Below are 26,458 nucleotides of genomic sequence, written 5' to 3'. Positions count from 1 at the left end.
GGAGAGCATAATTTGACAGAATTAGCAGACAGGTTCCTTGCCCTTAATGAGCTTCCAGTCTAGAGAAGTTTCGGAATAGGTGTAAACGTTCCCCATCTTTGTCTGGAAATCGAGGAGCTGGCTGGTGTTTATGCACCTGCAGCGGTTACTCCGTGCCAAAAACAATCTGTGTTTCCATGTTGAGTGAGATCTCCATGGGGACAATCCCTCCTCTCTCCTTCTCCCCAGCAGCACCCAAGACTTCCCGAGATCCCCCACTCTGCCTTCCCGAACCTGGGTTTGCCATCTGGGATCCCCGGCTCAAACACTTTCCCCGTCCCCCAGCCGGCAGCCTTCCACTGTGTCCCCAGGCCTGCGCTCTCTCTCCCTCCTCTCACCCATGCCTTCTCCCCATCTCTTAAATGGCCTCTTTGTCCATTTTGCCAAGGAGAACGTGTGGGTGAGAAGCAGATGGAATTGTTAAGGGTTTCTGGGGTTTTTTTGCAATGGTATTTTAGGGATGCATGTTGTTCTGCACGGTGCAGGCGTTAGGTGTGAGGTCAGTTAAGACACGAGTAACCCTTCCCCCTATCCCTCTGACTCCATCATTGCTGCGCACATGTGGAAAACTGGGCTGGCAGGACCGGGGAAGTGTTTATGACCTGAGCAGAGGAGGTAGAAATGGAGAATGTAGGGTCTGGGCTCAGTTACTATGCAGCAGCCAAGGTGGCAATAGGGAAGAAGAATTTCACAGTGAATGTTGCCAGGATGGCCTTTGACCTCTTTTGTCTAGCTCCTGGGCTCTAGTCCCCCCTGCTGTTTATACAGAAGGCACTCCTTAGAGAGGCAGCATGGCCTAGGGGATAAAGCTCAGTTCTGGGAGTCCGAAGGACCTGGGTTTTAATCCTGCCACTCATTTGTTGTGTGACCATGGGCTCTTCACTTCTCTGTACCTCAGTATTTCCCTCATCTGTAAAATGGGGATTAAGACTGTGAGCCCTCTTTATGACAGAGACTATGTGCAATTATCTTGTATCTACCCTGGTGCTTAGTACAGTGCCTGGCACATAGTAAGCACTTAACAAATGCCACATTATTATTAAATGCAGCATGGCCTAGAGGAAAGAGCATGGGCCTAGAAGTCAGAGGACCTGAGTTCTAACCCCCACTCCACCACTTGCCTGCCGTGGGACCCTAGACAAGTCACTTCACTTCTCTGGCCCTCAGTTTCCTCCACTGTAAAATGAAGATGAATACCTGTTCTCCCTCCCGCATAGACTGTGAGCCATGTCTAGAAGGTCAGGGACTGAGTCCGACCTGATTATCTTGTGTCAACGCCAGTACCTTGTACCTTGCTTGGCTTAAAGTAGGCACTTAACCAATCTCTCTGAGGATACTGATTGACTTGACCAGGAGCTGCAGTGGACAGGTCTCTGAGAAGGGAAGTCACAAGTAGAGCGGGGTCTGTGTCTGGGGGCTCTCGGGGTAGGTGGTGCCCCTCCATATAATGGGAAACCTTTTTTTATGGTATTTGTTAATTGCTTTTAATGTGCCAGGCCCTGTACTAAGCACTGAGGTAGATACAAGAAAATCAGGTTGGACACAGTCTATGTCCCACATGGGGCTCACAGTCTTATTCCCCATTTTACAGATTAGGAAACTGAGGCACATAAAAGTGAAGTGACTTACCCAAGGTCACACTGCAGACAATAATCATAATAATTGTGGCATTTAAGTGCTTGCTATGTGCCAGACACTGTACTAAGCGCTGGTGTAGATAGAAGATAGTACAATGCTCTGCACACAGTAAGTGTTCAATAAATACAATTGAATGAATGAATGAATGAATGAATGAAAGATAATCATGTTGGACATTGCCTCTGTCCCACACAGGGCTCACAGTCTCAATCCCCATTTTAATAATAATAATAACAATATTAATAATAATGGCATTGGTTAGGCGCTTACTATGTGCTAAGCACTGTTCTAAGCACTGGGGTGGATACAGTGTGATCAGGTTGTCCCACGTGGGACTCACAGTCTTAATCCCCATTTTACAGATGAAGTATCTGAGGCCCAGAGAAACAAAGTGACTTGCCTGAGGTCACACAGCAGACAAAGGGCAGAGTCAGGATTAGATTCCAGGTCCTCTGACTGTCAGGCCCATGCTCCAGCCATTAGGTCACACTGTTCCTCTGCCTCTCTAAGACCAACTCCATCTCTGGGGCCTAGGAGACAGAACCACACTCATGTAGCCTCTGCCCCAGGGCAACAGCATGAGGGAAGCTTTGAGACAATTAATAAGGTCCCTAGGGTTATGCACAGTGTCTTTCATACCCTCTGATTCCTCGCCACTCCCCACTTCATGATTTGCAATGGTGGCGATTCATTCATTCATTCAATTGTATTTATTGACTTACTGTGTGCAGAGCACTGTACTAAGCGCTTGGGAAGTACAAGTTGGCAGCATATAGAGATGGTCCCTACCCAACAACGGGCTCACAGTCTACAAGGGGGAGACAGAGAACAAAACAAAACATGTAGACAGGTGTCAAAATCGTCAGAACAAATAGAATTAAAGCTATATGTACATCATTAACGAAATAAATAGAACAGTAAATATCTACAAGTAAAATAAATAGAGTAATAAATCTGTACAAATAAATACAAGTGTTGTGGGGAAGGGAAGGAGGTAGGGAGTGGGGGATGGGGAGGAGGAGAGGAAAAAGGGGGCTCAGTCTGGGAAGGCCTCCTGGAGGAGGTGAGCTCTCAGTAGAGCTTTGAAGGGAGGAAGAGAGCTAGCTTGGTGGCTGTGTGGAGGGAGGGCATTCCAGGCCAGGGGAAGGACATGGGCCCGGGGTCGATGGCGCGACAGGCAAGAATGAGGTACAGTGAGGAGGTTAGAGGCAGAGTGGAGGGTGAGGGCTGGGCTGTAGAAGGAGAGGAGCGAGGTGAGGTAGGAGGGGGCAGTGATCAGATATGAAGGCAAGCAGCACGAAACTTTCCGAATTGATGAGTAATGGGGAGTTTGTGGTCACACTGATTAGTGATTGGGTAATCATGAAGGACCAATCTGAGATCGGGGTTTCTCTCCCTCATCTCCGCCATATATTTCTCTGCTCTCTGGCACCAGAGACAGAGTCCCTGGGTTCTGGGATATTTGACTCCCTGAGAGTGAGAGTCACTAGCCATTCCCCAGGGGAAGTCTTGCAGATGGAAATGTTAGTTTTCCAATAGCCAGGGTATCTCATTTTTAGTAAAAGGAGAACTGTAAAAAATTGCTAAGGAGAAATAAGCCATGAACACTGAAGCAGGACCCCCATGCTGAGTGAAACCGGGCTGCCAGTGAGGAAGGGCCTTCAGGAAGAAGAAAATGGCCTACAGCTCTGACACTGTTTGTGCTCCCAGGGAGCCTGCCCAATGAGGACAAAGGACAGTCGATGGAAGGCAGCTAGGCTTAGTGGAGAGAGCACAGAGCGGGTAGTAATCCTGGATCTGCCACATGTCTGCTGTGTGACTTGTTGTGTTCTAGTTAACACCCAATCTGATACTGGCCTGCTGGCCTCGGACAACTCGTTCAACCTTTCTGGGCCTCAGTTTTCACATCTGTAAAATGGAGATAATCGATGCCTCTTCGATTGTGACTAGATTGTAGACTGTAAGAATGCCCTATAAAATGTAAGTGCCCTGTGGACAGCAATCCAATTTTTTTTTATGGTACTTGTTAAGTGCTTAATTATGAGCCAGACACTCTACTAAATACTGGGGTAGATACAAGTTAATTTGTTAGGACACAGTCCCCTTTTCCTCTCACCATTCATTTATCAAGCACTTAGTACAGTGCTCTGCACACAGTAACCACTCAATAAATACGATTGAATGAATGAATCTTGGATTTTGTTCTGGATATAAGTCTTTAATATTGCTCAATTCAGAGAAGCAGCATAGCCTAGTGGGAAGAACATGGACCTGGGAATCAAGGGACCTGCATTCTAATCCTGGCTCTACCCCTTTGCCTGATGGACAACCTTGGGCAAGTCATTTAACTTCTCAGTGCCTCAGTTTCCTCATCTGTAAAATGGGGATTAATACCCATTTTTCCTTCTATTTAGACTGTGAGTCCCATGTAGGGTAGACTTTGTCTGACCTGATTATCTTCTGTCTACCACAGAGCTTAATACAGTGCTCGGCACATAGCAAGCACTTAGCAAATACTGCAGTAGTAGTAGTAGTAGTAGTAGATGTGGAACTCACAGTCTAATTTGGAGGGATTTAATCCCTATTTTAAAGATGAGACAACTGAAGCACAGAAAAGTTAAATCGCTTACCAAAGTCACACAGCAGGCAAGTGGTGGGCCTGGGTTTAGTACCCAGGTCCTCTGCTACCCCTCCAGCCTGTGCTCTTTCCACTAGGCCAGACTACTTTACTTTCCTAAGTGCTTTGCACATTGCTTTGCACTCCGTACATTCTCAATAAATGCCAGAGATTGATCAGTTGCCTCCTATATGGGATGGAAACTGCCACTGCATTTAGCAAGGTGCTTGGTGCGTAGTAAACATTTAGAAAATGCCATATTAAAAGCAGTCAAACCTTGGTTTGTAAGGGTGGGATTGTCCTGGAAAGTGGATTTTTAGCTCTGCCCTGCAAAGTGGTGAGACATCCTTTCCTTTATTACACTGCGAAGTCTCACTTGCCAGATAAAAACTATTGGGCAGAGGTCACGATAATAATAATAATAATAATTGCGGTATTGGTTAAATGTTTACTATGTGCCAGGCACTGTACTAAGCTCTGGGGTGGATACAGGGAAATCAGGTTGGACAGTGTCCCACATGGGGCTCACATTCTCAATCCCTATTTTACAGATGAGGTACCTGAGCCACAGAGAAGTTAAGCGACTTGTCCAAGGTCACACAGCAGACATGGAAGCAGCATGGCTCAGTGGAAAGAGCATGGGCTTGGGAGTCAGAGGTCATGGGTTCTAATCCCTTACCACTTGTCAGCTGTGTGACTTTGGGCAAGTCACAACTTCTCTGTGCCTCAGTTACCTCATCTGTAAAATGGGGATTAAGACTGTGAGCACTATGTGGGATAACCTGATTACCTTGTATCCCCCCCAGTGCTTAGAAAAGTGCTTGGCACATAGTAAGCACTTAACAAATGCCATTATTATTATTATTATTATGAGGTGGAGCTGGGATTAGGACCTATGACCTTCTGATTCCCAGGCCCATGCTCTATCCACTATGACATGCACAATCCCACTCAGGAATAGGGAGACCCAGCCCACTCCCATCTCCAGGAGTGGGAAAGGGTGAAGCTGGATCATCTGGTATATCCTAAAGTCTCCAAACTTAGATCCCAAATTCCACCACTTTTAGATTTCAAACAGCCTCTATGCTTTGCATCCTCCTCCACTCAGCAACTCAGTCAGAAACCATGTTTTTCCTTAACGCCACCCCTGCTTCCGCCTCCAAATAGAAAGCTCAAATCCCAAGAATTTCCACCTTCTTCTTGGGTTATCTGGGCTTACCAAGGCTTTCCTACTAGATTGTAGGCTCCTCAAAGCCAGGGGCTATGTATACCCTCTGTACCTTCACACGATGTCTAGCCCAGGACTATGCACACCACCCAGTCTGTCTTCATGTCCAGGGTCCTAATAATAATAATAATAATTGTGGTAGTTGTTAAGCGCTTACTATGTGCCTAGCACTGTACTAAGCACTGGGTTGGATCCAAGGAAATCAGGTTAAACAGAGTCCCTGTCCCACATGGGGCTCACAGTCTCAATGTGCATTTTACAGATGAGAGACCTGAGGTTCAGAGAAGTAAAGTGACTTGCCCAAGGTCCCACAGCAGACAAGTGGTGGAACCGGGATTAGAACTCATGAACTTCTGACTCTCAGACCTGGGCTCTATCCACTATGCCATGCCGCTTCTAATCCCCACTCTGCCACTTGCCTACTGTGTGACCTTGGGCAAGTCGCTTCACTTCTCTGGGCCTCAGTTTCTTCATCTGTACAATTAGGATTAAATACCTGTTCTCCATCTAATTTACTTTCTGTGGACCCCATGTGGGGCAGGGACTGTGTCTGGTCTGGTTATCCTGTAAATTCCTCAAAGGTCAGTACAGTGCTTGGCATACAGTAAGTGCTTAACAAACACCACAAATAGTGTTATTAAATTGTCCCTTTCCTAAATGCTTGGGGGATTTGTATGCCCTTCTTTGGAGTGGTTTTTAGGTTGGCTGTTGTCATCACTTGATGGAGAACAGTCCTGTCTTTGGATCTCTGGCTAAAAAAAAAAAAGAATCTGCCACTAAACATAAAATATTGCTTCCTAAATCCAAGCATAGCCAAGTGCACTGTTAAGATATTTAGAAGGTTCTTAAATTATTTCCACTTTAAAAATATTTTTATGTATCCCATTTTGTTCACTTCTTGGGTTAGGGTCTAATGCTTTCCTGGCCCCACAAGGACATAAATGCCTCTTTCCTCAAGCTGTGGATAGTTCATTCTCTGTGCCTTGATATTAAGAACAGACACTCAAACTCTTTGAATGGGGCATTGTTTCCAGGCCAGATCAGTAGCTCCTTCCCAGTCTCTCTCAGCTGTAGTTGAAGATCGGCAACACCACCAGAGCACTAAAGTTGGATCACTCCAGACACTGACTGCTTAGCGCTCTCCTGCAAAGAATGTAAATCGATCAAATACAATCTGCTTCTCTCGCCCCAAAGTCACATGTTCTGAGCGGGCATTCATAGATGTCTGCCTGTCCTTGTTTGAAAGAGAGTTGCCAGTGCAGTCTGTTGTGATTGTCCTTATTCCTTGCAGGGACTCCAGACCGGTATTCCCAGAGTGCATTATTTCCCGTCGGCACTGTTTAATCAACCGCTCTCTTAAGAGGCCAGGTTCACGAATGCTACCCCCTCCGTTCTCTGGCTCTCCGGGACTCATGGGGTCAGTGTGAGGGTCACAGGGAGCCTGCCTCTGACTGTAATTCAAACCAACCCACCCTCAGATTCACATTCTATCCATAAGGTCCTGAATGTCCCCCCAATCTTAAAAAAAAGACAAAAACAGAACCAAAGAACAAAGCACCAAGCAGCTCCATCTCATTTAGAAACTACATTTAAAAACTTTGGTTCCTTTATTTTTTTTTCCTCCCCAGACAATATTATGGTGTTTTGTCATAAACCCCCTTTTTTCCCAAACTTTATTTGTGTGGCCAGCCTAAATGAGGGAACAATTACAGGATGCTGGCTCTCAAAACATGTGACTTTGCCAAATAAGTTTATCTCTTTTCATTGTGGTCTAAAACATGCTAAGCCCAAGCCAAGTTCACTAAACTGAAACTCCTGGCGGCTTCAGTTTTTGCCTCAAGTTCGCAATAAACTTGGATAGTTTTTTCCACCATGCCTTTTGCCAGTGATTAGTCTTGAAGATTGTGTGTTTTGAATTTGCTGAGAGATCTCGAGGTCTGATCTTAGTTTTAGTACTTTTAAAAAGCAATCAATAATGCCTGGTTTGGAAGAAGAAAAATTTATGAACTGACAGGCAAAATGTAATTACAGAGGACAGTCCACACGAGAAAAAAGATGTGAACTTAAAAGTCATCTTAACAATCTGTTTACGCTCATTTTCATTCATATAAATGATGAAGTGGTTCTGTGCTGAAATATTTCTCTCCAGGTTTAACAAGAGCCTGGAAAAGTTGTTGCCAAAGATTTTGTTGTATGGAAGGACAATGACTACTTGTATTAACTTTTCATTGTTATGGAAAACCCCTAGTGTTACTTTATGACTCTGACCTTCCACCCCTACTCAACAATAACTTCCCACACCTTTGATCCCTAGCCTCCAAGGAATAGGATCTAGAAATGTGTAAACTCAGAATAAAATTATTACTCACACTACCATATATTTAGTTCCTTCAAATACCTACTGCCCTCTCCAGACCCCTCTTTCCTGTCCCCGCAGAAGGAAATATAAAATTTTCTCCAGAAACAGTGAAGTCTCTGGTGGCCAGAGCACAGGCCTGGGAGTCAGAGGACCTGGGTTCTAATAGCAATTTTGCCATTTGCCTCTTGTGTGACCTTGAGCAGGCCACTTTACTTCTCTGTGCCTCAGTTTCCTTATCTGTAAAATGGGGATTCAATATCTGGTTTCCTTCCTACTTAGGAAAGAGAGACTTGTGTGCATCAGGGACTGTGTCTGACCTGATTATCTTGTATCTATGCCAATGCTTAGTATAGTGCTTGGCACGTAATAAGCACTTAACAAATACCATGATGATTATTATTATTACTACTACTATAATATTAATAATACTGGTTGTTAAGCTAACACACTAAACTGGGAGTAAAAAAGGTTCCATTTGGGAAAGCAGAATATGTGCCATGATTGCTTGCCTAAATTTAAGGGTTATTGAGGGTAGGTGTCACAGAAAGTAAGAAAACTGACCAGATATTCTGGTTTAGGGAACATCTCTTCTATACAGCAATCCAGCGTTGTTCAAATGGTGATAAATAAGTTTTCTGACAAAATGAGGAAAAGATAGTCTGGAATGCAAGGAGGTCATTACTTAGGTTGCATCATGTTTCCTCTAACCTTGTAAGTCCCTCAAGGGCAGGGATTGTGTCTACCTACTGTATCATACTGTACTCTCCCAAGCACTTAGTACAGTGCTCTGTAGAGAGTAAGCATTCAATGAATAGCATTGATTGATTTTTAATTGGCTTTGTGATGGAAGAATGCAGATTAGGACTCTAAACTCTGTTCCAACATACCAGTGAGGCATTGTAAGACCCTGGTGACTCAGGAGACATTTCTGTAAAATGGGCACATTTTTGGTGACCTTGTAGATATTTGTTAAGTTCTTACTATGTTCATTCATTCATTCAATCACATTTATTGAGCACTTACTGTGTGCAGAGCACTGCACTAAGCACTTGGGAAATACAAATCGGCAACATATAGAGACGGTCCCTACCTAACAACGGGTGAGTGCTTACTGTACTAAGCACTTGGAAAGTACAATTCAGCAGTAAAGAGAGACAATCCCTGCCCACAACAGGCTTACAGTCTAGAGGGGGAGGGGAGACAGACATCAAAACGAGTAAACAGGCATCCATATAAATAAGTAGAATTATGGATACATACATATAGACATAAGTGTTGTGGGGCGGGTTGAGGGGGGAGAAGAGCAAAGGGAGCAAGTCGAGGTGATGCAGAAGGGAGGGGGAGCTGAGGAAGAGGGGGCTTAGTCTGGGAACTATTTGTTGAACACCATTCAAAGGACTGGGGTTGGTAATCCCTGCTCCATCACTTGTCTGCCGTGTGACCTTAGGCAAGTCACTTCACTTATCTGGGCCTCAGTTACCTCATCTGTAAAACGGGGATTAAGATTGTGAGCCCCACGTGGGACAACCTGTTCACTTTGCATCCCCCCCAGCGCTTAGAACAGTGTTTTGCACATAGTAAGCACTTAACAAATGCCAACATTATTATTATTATTATTATTCTCTATGCCTCAGTTCCCTCAACTGTAAAAATGGGGATTCAATATCTGTTTTTCCTCCTATTTAGAGCACCATGTAGGATAAGCACTCTGTCTGACATGAAGGATTCTTAGCATTCCTAGAACCGAACTTGATGCATAGTAAGTGCTTAATAAATACCATTAAAAAATGAAACAGTATCAATATCTGTCCTCCCTTCTACTTAGATTGTAAGCCCTGGGTAAAACAAGGACTGTTTCTGATCTGATTATCTGGCATCTTTCCCTGTGCTAAGAACAGGGCTTGACACATAGTAAATGCTTAATAAATGTCATTATTATTATTATTATTTATGGTATTTAAGTGCATACTATGCATCAAACACTGTTCTAAGTGGTAGGGTAGGTAAAAATTAATTAGGTTGGATACAGACTCTATCCCACATGGGGCTCACAGTCTAAGTAGGATGGAGAACAGAAAACTGAGGCATAGATAAGTCAAGTGACTTCCCAAGGTCACATAGCAAGCAATAAGCAAAGCTGGGATTAGAATACCATACTTTTTACTTCCAGGCCCCTGCCCTTTCCACTAGTCCACGCTGCTTCTGACTTTTACTTTAGGATGGGCCCTCTCTGAATCAATTAATCAATGGCATTTATTGAGTGCTTACTGTGAGAAGCACTGAGAGAGAGAAGCAGCGTGGCTCAGTGGAGAAGAGCTTGGGCTTTGGAGTCAGAGGTCATGGGTTCAAACCCCGGGTCTGCCAATTGTCAGCTGTGTGACTTTGGGCAAGTCACTTAACTTCTCTGTGCCTCAGTTACCTCATCTGTAAAATGGGGATTGAGACTGTGAGCCCCACGTGGGACAACCTGATCACCTTGTAACCTCCCCAGCGCTTAGAACAGTGCTTTGCACATAGTAAGCACTTAATAAATGCCATTATAAAAAAAATATGCCAGAGTTGGTAGGCACGATCCCTGCTGAGCTTTTATTTCTGGTGACTGCTCTTGGTTGGAGAAATGACTGCTCAATTCCAGCTAGGATCTCCCTGCTCCATTTTTTCTCCCTCTCCGGACTGATTATCATTATTGTTTTTCTCCTCAAATCTGCACCATGCTTCCGAATCATTGCAGTCCTACCACGAGGATCCAAGAAGCAATTTCTCTAGCTGGAAGAAAGAACATATGAATCCCAGAAAGGGAACCGCACACACAATGTTTAACTGGCTTAGAACCTGTCAAACCCCGTTGTTATTTTTCAAAGTGGCCCAGTTGATGGGACAAAGAAGCCTGTACTGAAATGAAAGAGAAATTCAGAACAGATGTCAGGAAGTATTTTTCATTCTGAATGAGTGGAATGGCTCCCCTCAGATAAGGCTGGAGCATGCTTGACCACTTAGGAAATAATTAGATGGGAAAGTCCTTTCATCTCTGACTGCCCAATTACCTTTTTCACTCATTGATTGAGTCCTTTGTTTCACTGTAGTCAGCACCCAAGTTCTCAGGCTTGGTAGGTTTCATTCGTTCAATCGTATTTATTGAGTGCTTACCGTGTGCAGAGCACTGTACTAAGTGCTAGGGAGAATACAATACACAATAAACAGACACATTCCCTGACCACATTGAGCTTACTGTCTGGGGCCGAGACAGACATCAATACAAATAAATTAATTAAAGACATGTACATAAGTGCAGTGGGGCTGGGAGGGGGAAAGAGCAAAGGGGGCAAGTCAGGGGGAGGCAGAAGGGAGTCCCTTACCCTTTCACATAGTTACCATTCCCTCCTGATTTGAGGAAAAGTGATTCCCCCAGACATATTGTAAAACTTGGCCCTAGGATCAACTTTCTCTAAACTTGGATTTGGGGAACTAGATGTGGAGGAGAGGAGAGATCACTTAGTATAGTGCTCTTCACACAGTAAGCGCTCAGTACCTACCACTGATTAAATAAATGCCATTGATTGAGAGAGGGGGTTTCCCCAAGCTGAGCTTGGAGTCACCCAAAATTTGTCCTTGTAAAAATTGGAGCTGAGCTTCTCTTTATCTGGGGCCTGCATTCTAATCCCAGCTCCGATACTTATCTGCTGTGTGACCTTGGGCAAATCACTTCACTTCTCTGAGCCTCAGCCACCCCATCTATAAAATGGGAATGAATATCTGTGCCTCAGCTACCCCAACTATAAAATAGGGATGAATACTGTGAGACCCTTGTGGAACAGGGACTGGGTCCAACTGATTAAATTGTACCTTCCTCAGTGCTTAGTTCAGTGCCTGCCACATAGTAAGGACTTAACAAATACCATTAAAAAACCCCCTAAAAACTGGAACAGTGACCCTCATCTCTCTAACAGTTGGGCCTGGTTGCCTGTAACATTTCTAGTCTGCATGCTTTCCATTAGATTGTAAACTCCTTGTGGACAGGGATCACGTCCACCAACTCTATTCACAGCACTCAGCACTTAGGAGAGTACAATAAACACTCAGTACTACTGATTGGTTGATAGAGGAAAGTTTTGTTTGTGTTCAGAGAGAGCACTGAAAGTCAGAGTCAGTGAACCAATGACTCTGTAGTCAGAGAGTTCCCCCCTCAGATGACTTCACCAGGGGATTAGAAGAATAAAAACCAGTGTGGCCTAGTGTAAAGAGTGCAGGACTGGGAGTCCAGAGAGTTGGGTTCTAGTCCTGTCTTGGCTAGCGTGCCTGCTGTTTGACCTTGGACAGTCACTTGACTTCTCTGTTCTTATTATTGTCATCATTATTATTATCATATTTAACCATTAACAGTGTGTCAAGCACTATTCTAAATTCTGGGGTAGATACAAGTTAATCAGGTTGGTCACAGTTACTGTCCCACATGGGGCTCACAGTCTAGGAGGGAGAACTAGACCATAAGCTTCTTATGGGAAGGGACGCTAAGCACTCAATAAATACGATAGATTGGTTGATTGAACAGACATTGTTCTCTGTGTCTCTAATTCCTTATGTGTAAAATGGGGATTCAATATCTGTTCTCCCACCTATTAAGACAATGGACCCTGTGAAGGATAGGGAATGTGTCTGACCTGATTATCTTGTTGTATTTAGGATAGTGCTCAGATAAGCGCTTGGCACTTACTAAGTGTTCCATAAAAACCACAATTATCATTATTTGGTTAGGGAGAATTTTATAGAGAACATCCACCAAGAACCTCCATCCTGCTCGAAGTTGTAGAGTGCTTTGTTAGTTCCAAAGCACTCTTTACTTTGACAACCCACCAATAAATAGTATTTACTGAATGTTTACTATGTGCAGAATGCTGCCCTTTCCTCTCCATCCAAACCACTACCTTGTTGGTGCAATCATATCCTGGTTGGATTACTGCATCATCACCTTTCTGATCTCCCAACCTTCTGTCTCTCCCCTCTTCAGTCTATACTTCACTCTGCTGCCCGGATTATCTTTCTACTGAAAAGCTCTGGGTATGTCACCCCCCTCCTCAAAAATCTTCAGTGGTTGCCTATTGACCATCGTATGAAGCAAAAACTCCTCACTATTGGATTCATAGCTCTCCATCCCCTTGCCCCCTCCTACCTCACCTCCCTTCCCTCCTTCTACAGCCCAGCCCATACACTCCGCTCGTCTGCTGCTAACCTCACTGTGCCTCATTCTCGCCTGTCCCACTGTTGACTCCTGGCCCATGTCCTACCTTGGGCCTAGAATGCCCTCCCTCCTCACATCCGCCAAACTAGCTCTCTTCCCCCCGCAACCCCTTTCAAAACCCTACTGAGAGATCACCTCTTCCAGGAAGCCTTCCCAGACTGAGCCCCCCTTTTCCTCTGCTCCTCCTCCCCTCTCCATTGCTGCTACTCCCTCCCTCTTCTCTACTCCCTTTCCCGCCCCACAGCACTTATTTGTACATATTTATTATTCCGTTTATTTTATTAATGATGTGTACATATCTATAATTCTATTTATCTATTTTGATTGTACTGATGCCTGTCTACTTGTTTTGTTTTGTTGTCTGTCTTCCCTTCTAGACTGTGAGCCCGTTGTTGGGTAGGGATTGTCTCTATTGCTGAATTGTACTTTCCAAGAGCTTAGTACAGTGCTCTGCACACAGTAAGCACTCAATAAATATGATTGAATGAGTGAATATTGAACTAAGGTTTGGAGAGGACAATAAAGTTGTTAGATCCCTGCCCACAAGGAGCTTACAGTCTAGGCCAAGAACAGGTGTCAGGATTGCAATCTGCATTTCACTGATGAAGTAGCAGAGGCACAGAAAGGTTTCAGTTTATTTCCCAGAGTCACCCAGCAGGCTGGCGTCAGGGTGAGACCAAGGTCCTGGCCTTACTTGGACACCCATGCTTATTCCATGGCCCCATGGACTCTCCACCTGAAGTAAATGAAGTCATAATCATGGAAGGGCACATCACTGGACCTTGACCTTCCCAGAGTATTGAACTAATCATTTGAGGGAGTACAATATAACAGAGATAGTACAGTGCAAGAGTTGCACTGTTGTATTATAATACTACTTCAGGAGCAGCATGGCTTAGTGGAATGAGCATAGGCCTGGGCTCTAATCCTAGCTCTGCCAGTTTCCACCGTGTGACCTTGGGTAAGCAAATTCATTCACTCATTCATTCAATCGTATTTATTGAGCACTTACTGTGTGCAGAACACTGTACTAAGCAATTGGAAAGTACAATAGAGCAATAACGAGAGACAATCCCTGCTCACAACTACCTTCTGTGCATTGCCACTGTGTGACAGTAGAGAAGCAGCATGGACTAGAGGATAGGGCATAGGCCATGGAAGTAAGAAGGATCTGTGCTTTAGTCTTGGCTCTGCCACCTGTCTGCTGTGTAATCTTGGGCAAGTCACTTAACTGCTCTGTGCCTCTGTTTCCTTTTTTGTAAAATGGGGATTAGGACTGTGAGCCCCGGGGGGACAAGGATTGGGTCCATCTTGATTAGCTTGTATCTACTCAAGCACTTAGTACAGTGCCTGGCACGTATGAAGTGTTTAACAAATAAATACCACTTAAAACAAGTCCCTTGTCTTATCTGTGCCTCAGTTTCCCATTTGTAAAATGGATATTCAGTGCCTGGTTTCCTTCCTACATAGACTGTGAGCCCCCAGATGGGACAGAAACTATGTCCAATCCATTCATTCAATCGTATTTATTGAGCGCTTGCTGCATGCAGGGCACTGTGCTAAACGTTTGGAACAGTACAATACAACAATAAGCAGACACATTCCCTGCCCACATGGCAATCTGATCAACTTGTACCTACCCTGCTGCTTAGAACAGTGCTTGACACACAACTGCTTAACAAATATCATGTGACCACTACTTCCTCATGAGAATTCACCCAGAGGGTGAGGCTGCAAATATATATGGGCTGAACCAATAACTCTCTGCTCCATGTCAGCCTTTTGTGCCTCTTTGTGGTGAGGGGGGAGCTGACACCCCTCAAGTTTTTGGTGCTTTTTGGAGTCAGGTGAGGGAGTCCTCAGGCTGGGTAAAACTTTACCTCTCTCCTCTGTTCAGTCTTCACATAGCAGCTAGGTGCAGTGAGCATGTCTTGTGGGTGATGATGATAATTCATGGTGGTATTTCAGCATTGACTATGTGCCAAGTTCTGTACTAAGTGCTGGGGTAAATACATGATAATTAGGCTCCACATGATTCCTGCTAGGGCTCACAGTCAAAGTAGGAGGGAGAACAGGTATTGAATCCACAGTTTACAGATGAGAAAACTTAACAGAGGAGTTAAGCATCTTGCCCAAGGTCACATAGCAGGAGAGTGAAGAATCTGGGATTAGAATCCAGGTCATCTGACTCCTTGGCCTGTGTTCTTTCTACAAGGCCATGCTGCTTCTTCATTCATTCAGTTGTATTTATTCATTCATTTGATCATATTTATTGAGCACTTACTGTGTGCAGAGCACTGTACTAAGTGCTTGGGAAGTACAAGTTGGGATCACTTATCGTGTGCAGAGCACTGTCCTAAGCACCAGAGAGTACAATATAACAGTGAACAGATACACTCCCTCCGCAAAACAAGCTTACAGTCTAGAGACAAGCTTCTGCACCAGGCTCACTGCTCTGGACAGGGAATGCTTCTTGTTGACAACTTGGTTGAATGCTTGAATGTCCCTGTTGTGATCAATCAATCAATTTTACTTATTAATAATAATAATGATGGTACTTGTTAAGCACTTACTATGTTCCAAGCACTGGTCTAAGCACTGTGGTAGACACAAGGTAATCAGGATGTCCCATGTGGTGCTCACAGTCTTAATCCCCATTTTGCAGATGACGAACTGAAGCACAGAGAAGTGAAGTGACTTGCCCAGGGTCACACAGTTCACAAGTGGTGGAGCTGGGATTAGAACCCATATCTTCTGACTCCCAAGTCTGGGCTCTTTCCGCTAAACCATGCTGCTGCAGTGCTTACTGTGTGTAGAGCATTGTACTGAGCGCTTGGGAGAGTATAGTATAAAAAAGTTGGTCTTCACCATCCCTACCCACAATGACCTAACAGTCTAGAAGATGATAAGGAGGGAAGTGTAGAAGAGGAGAAGTTAGATTCAACCAGGGGGAGAAAAGGAAGCAATAACTCAATAGTATTTATTAAGCACTTAATCTGTGCAACCCCTCTCAGGATCGCACCTGGAGAGTTTCGGCTATGGGAGGGAGAATCAAGTAGAGGCAAACCCATTCCATTCCTAGCTTGGACAGTGGCTAGAGAGTGGAAGACAATCTGCTACAAGTCAAAAATCACCTGTGTTGGGCAGCAGCAGCATGGGAGAGAGCTAAGGGCAGAGGCTCAAGTTTAGGGAAGAAGGCAGTGGTAAACCACTTCTGTAGTTTTACCAAGCAAACCGTAGGGATATGCTACCAGAACGATTACAAATGGAAGTGGGGCGTACTGGGAGGGATATGTCCATGGAGTCGTTGTGAGTCAGAAACAACTTGACAGCATAAGACAGGACTCTGTGCAGAGCACTGTACTAAGCGTTTGGGAGAGTAAAAAACAATAGAGTTGGTAGAGTTGGTAGAGTTTTTCCTTGCCTGTAAGGAGCTAAAATTCTGGAGGAGAACAGTTCAGAAGGGGGACGGGGCAGGAGGAAGTGGCTTGGTGTGAGCAGTGGGTGGGTACAGTTGGGAAGGGGAGGAAATATTACCAACACAACATTTCCCTAAATGTTCCACATTCCAGGGTGGGGGCCCTACCTTGGGGAGGAGATGGGAGGTTTGTGGGGGGGCAACAAACAAGGGATGCAGCATTCAGGCTAACACACCTCTCACCCTGAAATTTCCAACTCAGTTGCAGGAGGAGATAATTTAATATTGAGAAGAGTTTACCAGGACACACACAGGCTGAACTTTTTCTCTTACATTTTGTGAATTGTTCTAGGTAACCTGGGGCCATTTTCTTTTCCATCAGCTGACTCAGCTCGGGTTAAATCCCGGCACACCCACCAAATTCCAGAGAAGAACCAGGGAAATAACTGTGTTTATTTTTTTCAATCAATCTTATTGGAAGCTTATTCTGGGCAAAGCAGCAAAGTAAATGCTTTGAAAGACTATAATAGGAAGTAGACATGATCCCTGCCCTCAGGGAGCTTTCAATCTAGTGGGGAGGTGCAGACACTAGAATAAATTACAGGTAGTAGATACACTACCAGGATGATTGCTGATGGAGAGCAGGGCATTCTGTTAGAGATAATAATAATAATACTAATGATGGCATTTGTTTAGTGCTTGCTATGTGCAAAGCACTGTTCTAAGTGCTGGGGTGGGGATACAAGGTGATCAGATTGTCCCACATGAGGCTCACTGTCTTAATCCCCATTTTACAGATGAGGTAACAGGCTACGAGAAGTTAAGTGACTTGCCCAAGGTCACACAGCTGACATGTGGCAGAACTGGGATTCGAACACATGACCTCTGACTCTAAAGCCCATGCTCTTTCCACTGAGCCACGCTGCTTCTCTGTGTCCTTGGTGTCACTATGGGTCGGAAACGACTTGATGGCATAAGACAAAACAAGTAGGAAGTCAGAGTACAGGGGTGAGTGAGTACTAAAATGTTCTTTCTGTTGTGGAAATCTCATCAAGTGGCTTGAAGCGGGGTTCTTTGCCTTCGCTACCTCCCTACCCCACCACAATTCTGAGTGTTACATCTGTAGTGCTGGAAGACATAGCGTGTTCTGTAGGAATTCTTTAACCTGGATTTTTTGTGTGTGTGGCATTTAAGTGTACACCATGTACCAGGCACTGTATTAAGTGCTGTGGTAGATACAAGCTAATCAGTTTGGATACAATCCATGTCCCCATTTTACAGGTGAGGTAATAATAATTATAGTATTTGTTAAGCGCTTACTATGTGCCTTGCACTGTACTAAGTGCTGGGGTAGATTCAAGGAAATCAGATTGGACATAGTCCCTGTCCCACATGGGGCACACAGTCTCAGTTTCCATTTTACAGATGAGGAAACTGAGGCACAGAGAAGTAAAGTGATTTGCCCAAGGTCACACAGCAGACAAATGGTGGAACCAGGATTAGAACCCATGATCTTCTGACTCCCAGGCCCAGGCTCTATCCACTACACAGTGGAGAAGTGTATGAGCTAGGATTAGAACACAAGTCCTCTGACTCCAGGCCTGTGCTCTACCCATTAGGCCATGCTGCTTTTCTAGCAGATATGTAAGGTACTTTGCCCAACTCACCTTTATTTCAGATTGTCGGATTTACATCAGATTGTAAGGAAATGTTCACTGGAACACTGATTGGCATAGATCCATTTGGAAGGGAAACTTCTGAAAGTCCCGTGAAAGCTTCAAGAGCTCCTTTTCAATAAGGATTATGGTATTTGTTAAACCGCTTATTATGTGCCAAGCACTTTATTAAGCATTGAGTAGATAGAAAACATCATAACCCACATGGGCTTACAATCTAAGTAGGAGAGAACAGATTCCCATTCTGCACATGAGGGAACTGAGGCACAGACAAGTGAAGTGAGTTGCTCATATTAACACGGCAGATTGGTGGTGGAGCCGGGAGTAGAACCCAGGTCCTCTGACTCCCAGGACTGTGCTCTTTCCACTAGGCCACACTACTTCTCTTCCCCTTCCATCCCTCAACTCAAACATGCTCATTTCCTCTGCATCGCCTCTGGTCAGCATTTGTTTCCCCTGCCCTGCCGCCCTCCCACCCCCATCACCCCCTGTACAGTGTCCATTTCCTCTGCGTTCTCCCTCCCCTCTGCTCAGTCCTCATTTCCTATGCCATGTCTCTACTCAGCGCTCATTTCCTCTGTACCCCTTCCAGTCAGGACTCATTTCCTCTGCCCTCCTTCCTTCTTTCCTCCCCTCTGCTCAGCACTCCTTACCTATGCCTCTCTCCTGCTCCTGTGTTCACTCTTCTGCTTCCTCCTTGCTCTCTCTCTCTCTCTCTCTCACACACACACACACACACACACACACACACACACACATACATACTCGACACTCATTTCCTCTTTATCTTCCCCTCATGTGCCCTGGGATCTTTTGAGGTATCAATCTGGTACTTCTTCCACACCCAGAGTGTGCAAAGTGTTATCCTCTGAATGGGGAACAGTATAAAGCAATGGAATAAGATCTGCCTATTCCTTGGGGAGTTTTTGCTCTATGAGGCATGAGGAGGGAGACCAACAGACCTGATAGTGCACGAAGGACCACTCTGCTTTTGATGATAAAATGATTTCAGTTGGAAAGACACATCCCTCAACCTTCAGGAGCTTTTTTTTCTTGATGGTATTTGTTAAGCACTTACTATGTGCCAGGCACTGTACTAAGTGTTGGGGTGGATACAAGCAAATTGTACTGAACATAATTCCTGTCCCACGTGGGGCTCACAGTCTTAATCCCTGTTCTAAAGATGAGGTAACTGAGGCCCAGAGAAGTGAAGTGACTTGTCCAAGGCCACACAGCAGGCAAGTGGTGGAACAGGGATTAGAATCCATGACCTTCTGATTCCCAGGCCTGTGCTCTATCCATTAAGCCATGCTGCTTCGCATAAAGAGTTTTATTCAGCAGGTCATAATCAGCTGATACTCAGGGGGTGACTACAGTGACCAATCAATCAGTCCATAATGTGGTTTAATATTGACCAATCAGTAAATAATATGGTTTAATATTAATGTCTGCTAATACTCTCCCAAGCGCTTAGTGCAGTGCTCTGCTCATAGTAAGCACTCAATGAATACCATTGATTGTATAGATTAGGAAACTGAGTCACAGAGAATTAAATGATTTGCCCAAGTTCACACGACAGACAGGTGGCCAAGCTGGGATTAGAACCCAGGTCCTCTGACTCCCAGATCTATGCTCTCTCCAATAGGCCTCTCTCCTGCTTTCTCATGGTCTCCTTCTGGCCCCCCATTACACAGACATCACATCTGAGCCAGAGATCCTCACGGTAGGAACCAAGGTGCAGGGAGGTTGAGCACTGAAGATAAAAGTCCAGGACGTCCATTAATCAATAACATTTATTAAGCATGTACTGTGTGCAGAGCACTGTACTAAGTGCTTGGGAGAGAACACTATGACAGTGTGGCATCTGGGGTTACATCCTTGCTTCCTGGGAAATAGCATGGCATAGTGGATAAAGCATGGGCCTGGGAGTCAGAAGGTCATGGGTTCTAATCTTGACTCTGCCACTTGTCTGCTGTGTGAACTTGGGCAAGTCACTTCACTTCCTCTGTTCCTCAGTTACCTCATCTGGAAAATGGGGATTGAGACTGTGAGCTCCACATAGGACAGGGACCGTGTCCAACCCAATTTGCTTGTATCCACCCCAGTGCTTATAAGGTACAGTGCCAGGCACACTGAAAGTGCTGAACAAATACCAAATCTCCAGTGGCTACCAATCAATCTGCACATCAGGCAGAAACTCCTCACCCTGGGCTTCAAGGCTCTCCATCACCTCGCCCCCTCCTACCTCACTTCCCTTCTCTCCTTCTACAGCCCACCCTGCACCCTCTGCTCCTCTGCCGCTAATCTACTCACCGTGCCTCATTGTCGGCTGTCCCACCATCGACCCCCAGCACACGTCATCCCCCAGGCCTGGAATGCCCTCCCTCTGCCCATCTGCCAAGCTAACTCTCTTCCTCCCTTTAAGGCCCTACTGAGAGCTCACCTCCTCCAGGAGGCCTTCCCAGACTGAGCCCCTTCCTTCCTCTCCCCCTCGTCCCCCTCTCCATCCCCCCCATCTTACCTCCTTCCCTTCCCCACAGCACCTGTATATATGTATATATGTTTGTACATATTTATTACTCTATTTATTTATTTGTACTTGTACATATCTATTCTATTTATTTTATTTTGTTAGTATGTTTGGTTTTGTTCTCTGTCTCCCCCTTTTAGACTGTGAGCCCACTGTTGGGTAGGGACTGTCTCTATGTGTTGTCAACTTGTACTTCCCAAGCGCTGAGTACAGTGCTCTGCACACAGTAAGCGCTCAATAAATACAATTGATTGATTGATTGATTATTATCCCTATTGGACAGATCATATGATCAGAAGAATGGGCTCCTTGAAGGCAACACCAGGAGTATTTATTTTTCTTTTCTCTTTCATGTGAGATATTTGGTTCTGGACGCTGGAGTGTCTTGTGAAACTACTGAATCAATCCCATGAGTCTTAAACCCCCTGGAAGCAACCTGTCTCTCTGAAGCCTATCAGGGGTGAACTGAAGTTGGTTTGTTTTTGTTTTTCCTTTGCTCTTTCAGAACGGATCAATTACTAGTACAAAGACTCACCCAGTGCTGGAGGGAGGAGATTTCAGAGTGGGGAGGAAGGTGGAGAAGGATGTTATTCAAGCCTTTCAGACCTATTATCCCCAAGGGAGCAGTAAGAGAGGCGTCTGGGCCATTAAGGACATGTGACGGTCCCCTCCCAGGCCCACACCGGACCATCCAATGGGGGAAAAGGGTTAATTACCACAAGGCTCAGGCTGGACAAAAGGGAGAAGATAAGAGATGGTCAAATGGACTGCCCCCTGAACAATCTATGAACAGTGGGGCGTTCCTGTCTCCCCCCTGCTAGTAACTGTGGAAAGCACATTGGAAACAGTTCGCAAAAAGCCATTAAGAGGTGATTCTTACAGACCACGACTTGTCTGTCCTAAATCCTGCACAGCCAGAGCCCTCAATTCCGCTTTCTATGAGATGTTCTCTTCCCCTAACTCCTTGCTTCCTACTCTCCTAAGGGATGCAGCCGGACCTAATGGAAAAAGCCCAGGTTTCAGGGTCAGGGCCCAGGTTTCAGGTTCTAATCCTGGCTCTGGCACTTCCCTGCTGGGTGACTTTGGTCAAGTCACTAAACTTATCTTCGCCTCAATTTCTTCAGCTGGCACAGGGAGATAAAATACCTCTTCTCCCCACTATATCCAATGTGATAATATGGCATCTACCCCAGGGCTTGGTACAAGGAAACATTAACAAATACCACCAGGAAACTGATTAACAAATACCAAATTAATCATCATCATCTTCTCATCCTGGAATGTGAACTTTGAAATTTGTCTACCAACTCTACTGTACTTTCCCAAGAACTTAGAGGAGATTGAGTCTTGGTTGTTTGATTCCCTGTGCTTCAGTTGCCTCATCTGTAAAATAGGAATGAAATATTTTCCCTCTCCCCTAGTCTGTAAGCCCATTAAGGTCAGGGAGAGAGTTTTTTATCCAAGTCGATCTCTCCCACTCCTCAAGAACCTCCACTGGCTTCCTACCCACCTCTGCATCAAACAGAAACTCCTTACCATTGGCTCTAAACACTTCATCACCTTGCCCCCTCCTACCTCCCCTCCCTACTCTCCTACTACAGCCCAGCCCTCACACTTCGGTCCTCTAATGCCAACCTTCTCACTGGGCTTCGATCTCATCTATATCACTGCCGACCTCTCACCCACATCCAGCCTCTTGCCTGGAACGACCTTCCTCTTCACATCGGACAGATAATTACTCTCCCCACCTTCAAAGCCTTATTGAAGGCTTATCTCCAAGAGACCATCCCTGCCTAGTGGTATATTCCTTTCCTTCCACTCCCTTCTGCATCTCCCTGACTTGTTCCTTTTATTCAACCTCCCTCCCAGCCCCACAGCACCTAGGTTTATATCCCTAATTTATATATATTAATGTCTATCTCCCCCTGTAGACTCTCTTACATTGTTATGCTGCACTCTCCCAAGTACTTAGTACAGTGCTCTGCACACAGTAAGCGCTCAATAAATGATCGATTATTCTATGGATACCTCAGCATTTAGTAATAATAATAATGATGATGATATTTGTTAAGCGCTTACTATGTGCCAAGCACTGTTCTAAGCATTGAGGTAGGTACAAGGTAATCAGGTTGTCCCATGTGGGGCTCACAGTCTTATTTGCCATTTTACAGATAAAGTAACTGAGGCACAGAGAAGTTAAGTGGGTTGCCCAAGGTCATATAGCAGACAAGCGGCGGAGCCGGGATAGGAACTCATGACCTCCGACTCCCAAGCCCATGCTCTTTCCAAGCTACGCTGCTTCTCTAGTACAGTACCTTACATACAGTAAGCATGCCTAATAAATACCAATGATTGATTGCTTGACAATCAATCAATCAATCAATCAATCATATTTATTGAGCGCTTACTGTCTGCAGAGCACTGTACTAAGCGCTTGGGAAGTACAAGTTGGCAACATATAGAGACAGTCCCTACCCAACAGTGGGCTCACAGTCTAAAAGGAGGAGACAGAGAACAAAACCAAACATACTAACAAAATAAAATAAATAGAATAGATATGTACAAGTAAAATAAATAGAGTAATAAATATGTACAAACATATATACATATATACAGGTGCTGTGGGGAAGGGAAGGAGGTAAGATGGGGGGATGGAGAGGGGGACAAGGGGAAGAGGAAGGAAGGGGCTCAGTCTGGGAAGGCCTCCTGGAGGAGGTGAGCTCTCAGTAGGGCCTTGAAGGGAGGAAGAGAGGATGGCAGATGGGCAGATGGGCAGAGGGAGGGCATTCCAGGCCCGGGGGATGATGTGGGCCGGGGGTCGATGGCGGGACAGGCGAGAATGAGGCACGGTGAGGAGACACATAGTAAGCCCTTACCAAATTCCATGGTCATTATAATCATTACATGACACCGCTTTCATTAGGCTGCCTATGATGACATCATTTGCATCTTTATGTAGATGTATGCCCAAGGCCATCCCAACTTGGAAAGTTTCTCCAAGGGAGTCTCCTACAGCTGTTAAACACCTCAGCTTGCTCTAGAAACTGTGTGCTCTCCTTCCAGTTCCCTCTAGACTTGGGGCACTGCTCCTGGGAGAGGAAAATAGAAATGTCTGTCTTAAAGATGTTGCTGACTGTACCGGATAGAGGATATCTGTCATTTATTTCTATTAATGTCTCTCTCCCCAACTAGACTGTAAGTTCACTGTGGGCAGGGAATAAATAATAATAATAATAATGGCATTTATTAAGTGCTTACTATCTGCAAGGCACTGTTCTAAGCTCTGGGGAGGTTACAAGGTGATCAGGTTGTCCCACGGGGGGCTAACAGTCTTAATCCCCATTTTACTGATAAGGTAACTGAGGCCCAGAGAAGTGAAGTGGCTTGCCCAAAGTCACACAGCTGACAATTGGCAGAGATGGGATTTGAACCCATAACCTCTGACTCCAAAGCCTGGGCTCTTTCCACTGCACTGAGCCACACTGCTTCTCAAATGTGGAATGTGTCTGTTTATTGTTTATTGTACTCTCCCAAGCATTTAGTACTGTGCTCTGTGTGCAGGTGCTCAATAAATATGTCTGGGTGACTGAATAATAGATCGACGCAAAATGGACAAATGACCACATTGCCCCGGCTGAAAATGAAGCCTGCTGCAGGGAAGCTATTAGTAAGAATCCAGCAGCTCCCCAGTCAGGGTTCTGCCCACTGGCCTTTCTGCTCCTTATGCCCCCTTGAGCCCCAAGAGGGAACTCAGGACAACTTCTTTCCCTCCCCACTGTTTCTCTTAGTAAGAGTGAAATCCTTTTGTATATTTCCCCGGAGAATGGTCAGGACTGGAAGCTGCTCAAAAGAAATCCTGTCAGCTTCATGATTTGTTTCTGAATTTTTAGTTTCTGACCAGCATGGTTTGCGGTGCATTTGGTCTAGGGAAGCAGGACAAAGAGTCCATGGGAGATGAGTTTAAGATGGCTTTGAATTGAGCATTTTGCCTGTCGAAAACAAAAGCTTAACATCTCATGTGATGTGGCAAACAAGGTGCACATAAACACTGAAGCTATACACTTGGCTGAGGAAGTGTAACATTTAGGGTTCTGAGAGTTTTCCCCCCTTTTAAGGGTGCAGATACTTGACGGTGCTTGGACCGTCAATATAAATTTTCTTAAGAAGGGGGCCCTCACCCTGTTTCCCCATGGCCCCTTTTGGCATCATTTTCTGGTGGTGTGACCATGGGTATTCCCTGACATTTGATCCAAGGTCTGGATATAATAATAATAATAACAGTAATGATTGTAGTATTTGTAAAGCACTTAATAGGTGCCAGACACTGTACTAAATGCTAGGGTAGGTACAGGATACAGTCTCAATCCTCATTTTACAGATGAGATAATTGAGGCAAATAGAAGTTCAATGACTTGCCCAAGGTCACACAGCAAACAAGTGGTGGTGTCAGGATTAGAACCCAGATCTTCTGACTCTCAGGCCCCTGCTCTTTCCACTATGCCATGCTGGTGTAACTTCCCTTTGCATGGATCGTTGTTATAACCACTGGAACCTTCAGTCAATCAGTATTTATTGAGTGCTTACTGTGTGCAGAACACTGTACTAAGCGCTTGGGAGAGTACAACACAACAGAGTTGGTAGACAAGTTGCCTGTCCACAAGGAGCTTACACATCTTAATTTCCTTTTTGAGGTTTCCCAAGATCCTCTGCTCCTGATGCCCGGTCACATGGTGGAACTCAGATCCCTTTTGCAACAGGACTGCTTGTGGGCTGTTGATTTTCTTTCACACAATTTGTTAAATGTGAACAGCTCTGTAGATTTTAAGAGAGCCTTTTGATGCAATGTAAGAAAAATTATCTTCATTCAATCCAATTTACCCATAAGAATAACCGGAGTCTAAAAACAATCTGCAGAAATGAATTATGCAGAAAATCTTCAACATTTCCCCTCCAATATTATATATACAGGGAATGATCTGTTGTGGCTAATCATTACCTGGGAATCTCCTTAATTCATACAGGTCAACATTTTATAACTGATTTTGCCATTTAAAAGCACCACAAATGTTTAAGTACGAATCACGCTAAGGTATCTTTTTTTTTAAAGCAGGCTAATGCAGTATTATGTTTTATTGTGCAATAAAATTATGTGCTAAAATTATGCTCATAAATGTAGGCAAATGTAAACCAAGCTATTAGTTATGTTTTCACAGATAAAAGTCATTAGCATAGCTATCAAACTCTTCTCCCATTTGAATAACAGAATTATGTCTAGATCTACGCCTTGTTTGCTGTAGCTAAGTCTTCTAGAAAGCAAATGTAAATCTTGCCTCAGGAGATGATCTAGAAAACCACACCATGAACTGACGTGGACCCCACCAGATTCTGAGAAATTCCCCCCGAGACCATCGCAGGAACCCCTGTGGAAAACCAAGAGGAAAGTGTGATTAAGGATGGTGCCTCTAAGAATATTTTAGCGATGGGGAAGTCATCCCTAACACTTCACCACCTTTTTCCAGCTAATTAGACTTATCTTAAAAACAATTGGGGTCCTTTGAAATTTAGGAAAGATGACAGCATCTTTTAGCAACAGCCATGAGGAAACAAAGTTTCATGTATAATGCATGAGTTATATGGTCATCTTTGGAGCAAATGATTTCCATCTGACAGATCTAGGCTCCGTGGTGTCCTGTCAGGATGGTCCAATGTGTGTAATT

Source organism: Tachyglossus aculeatus, chromosome 22 (assembly GCF_015852505.1).
Source record: "Tachyglossus aculeatus isolate mTacAcu1 chromosome 22, mTacAcu1.pri, whole genome shotgun sequence".
Taxonomy (NCBI): Eukaryota; Metazoa; Chordata; class Mammalia; order Monotremata; family Tachyglossidae; genus Tachyglossus; species Tachyglossus aculeatus.
This window is presented reverse-complemented; position numbering follows the sequence as displayed.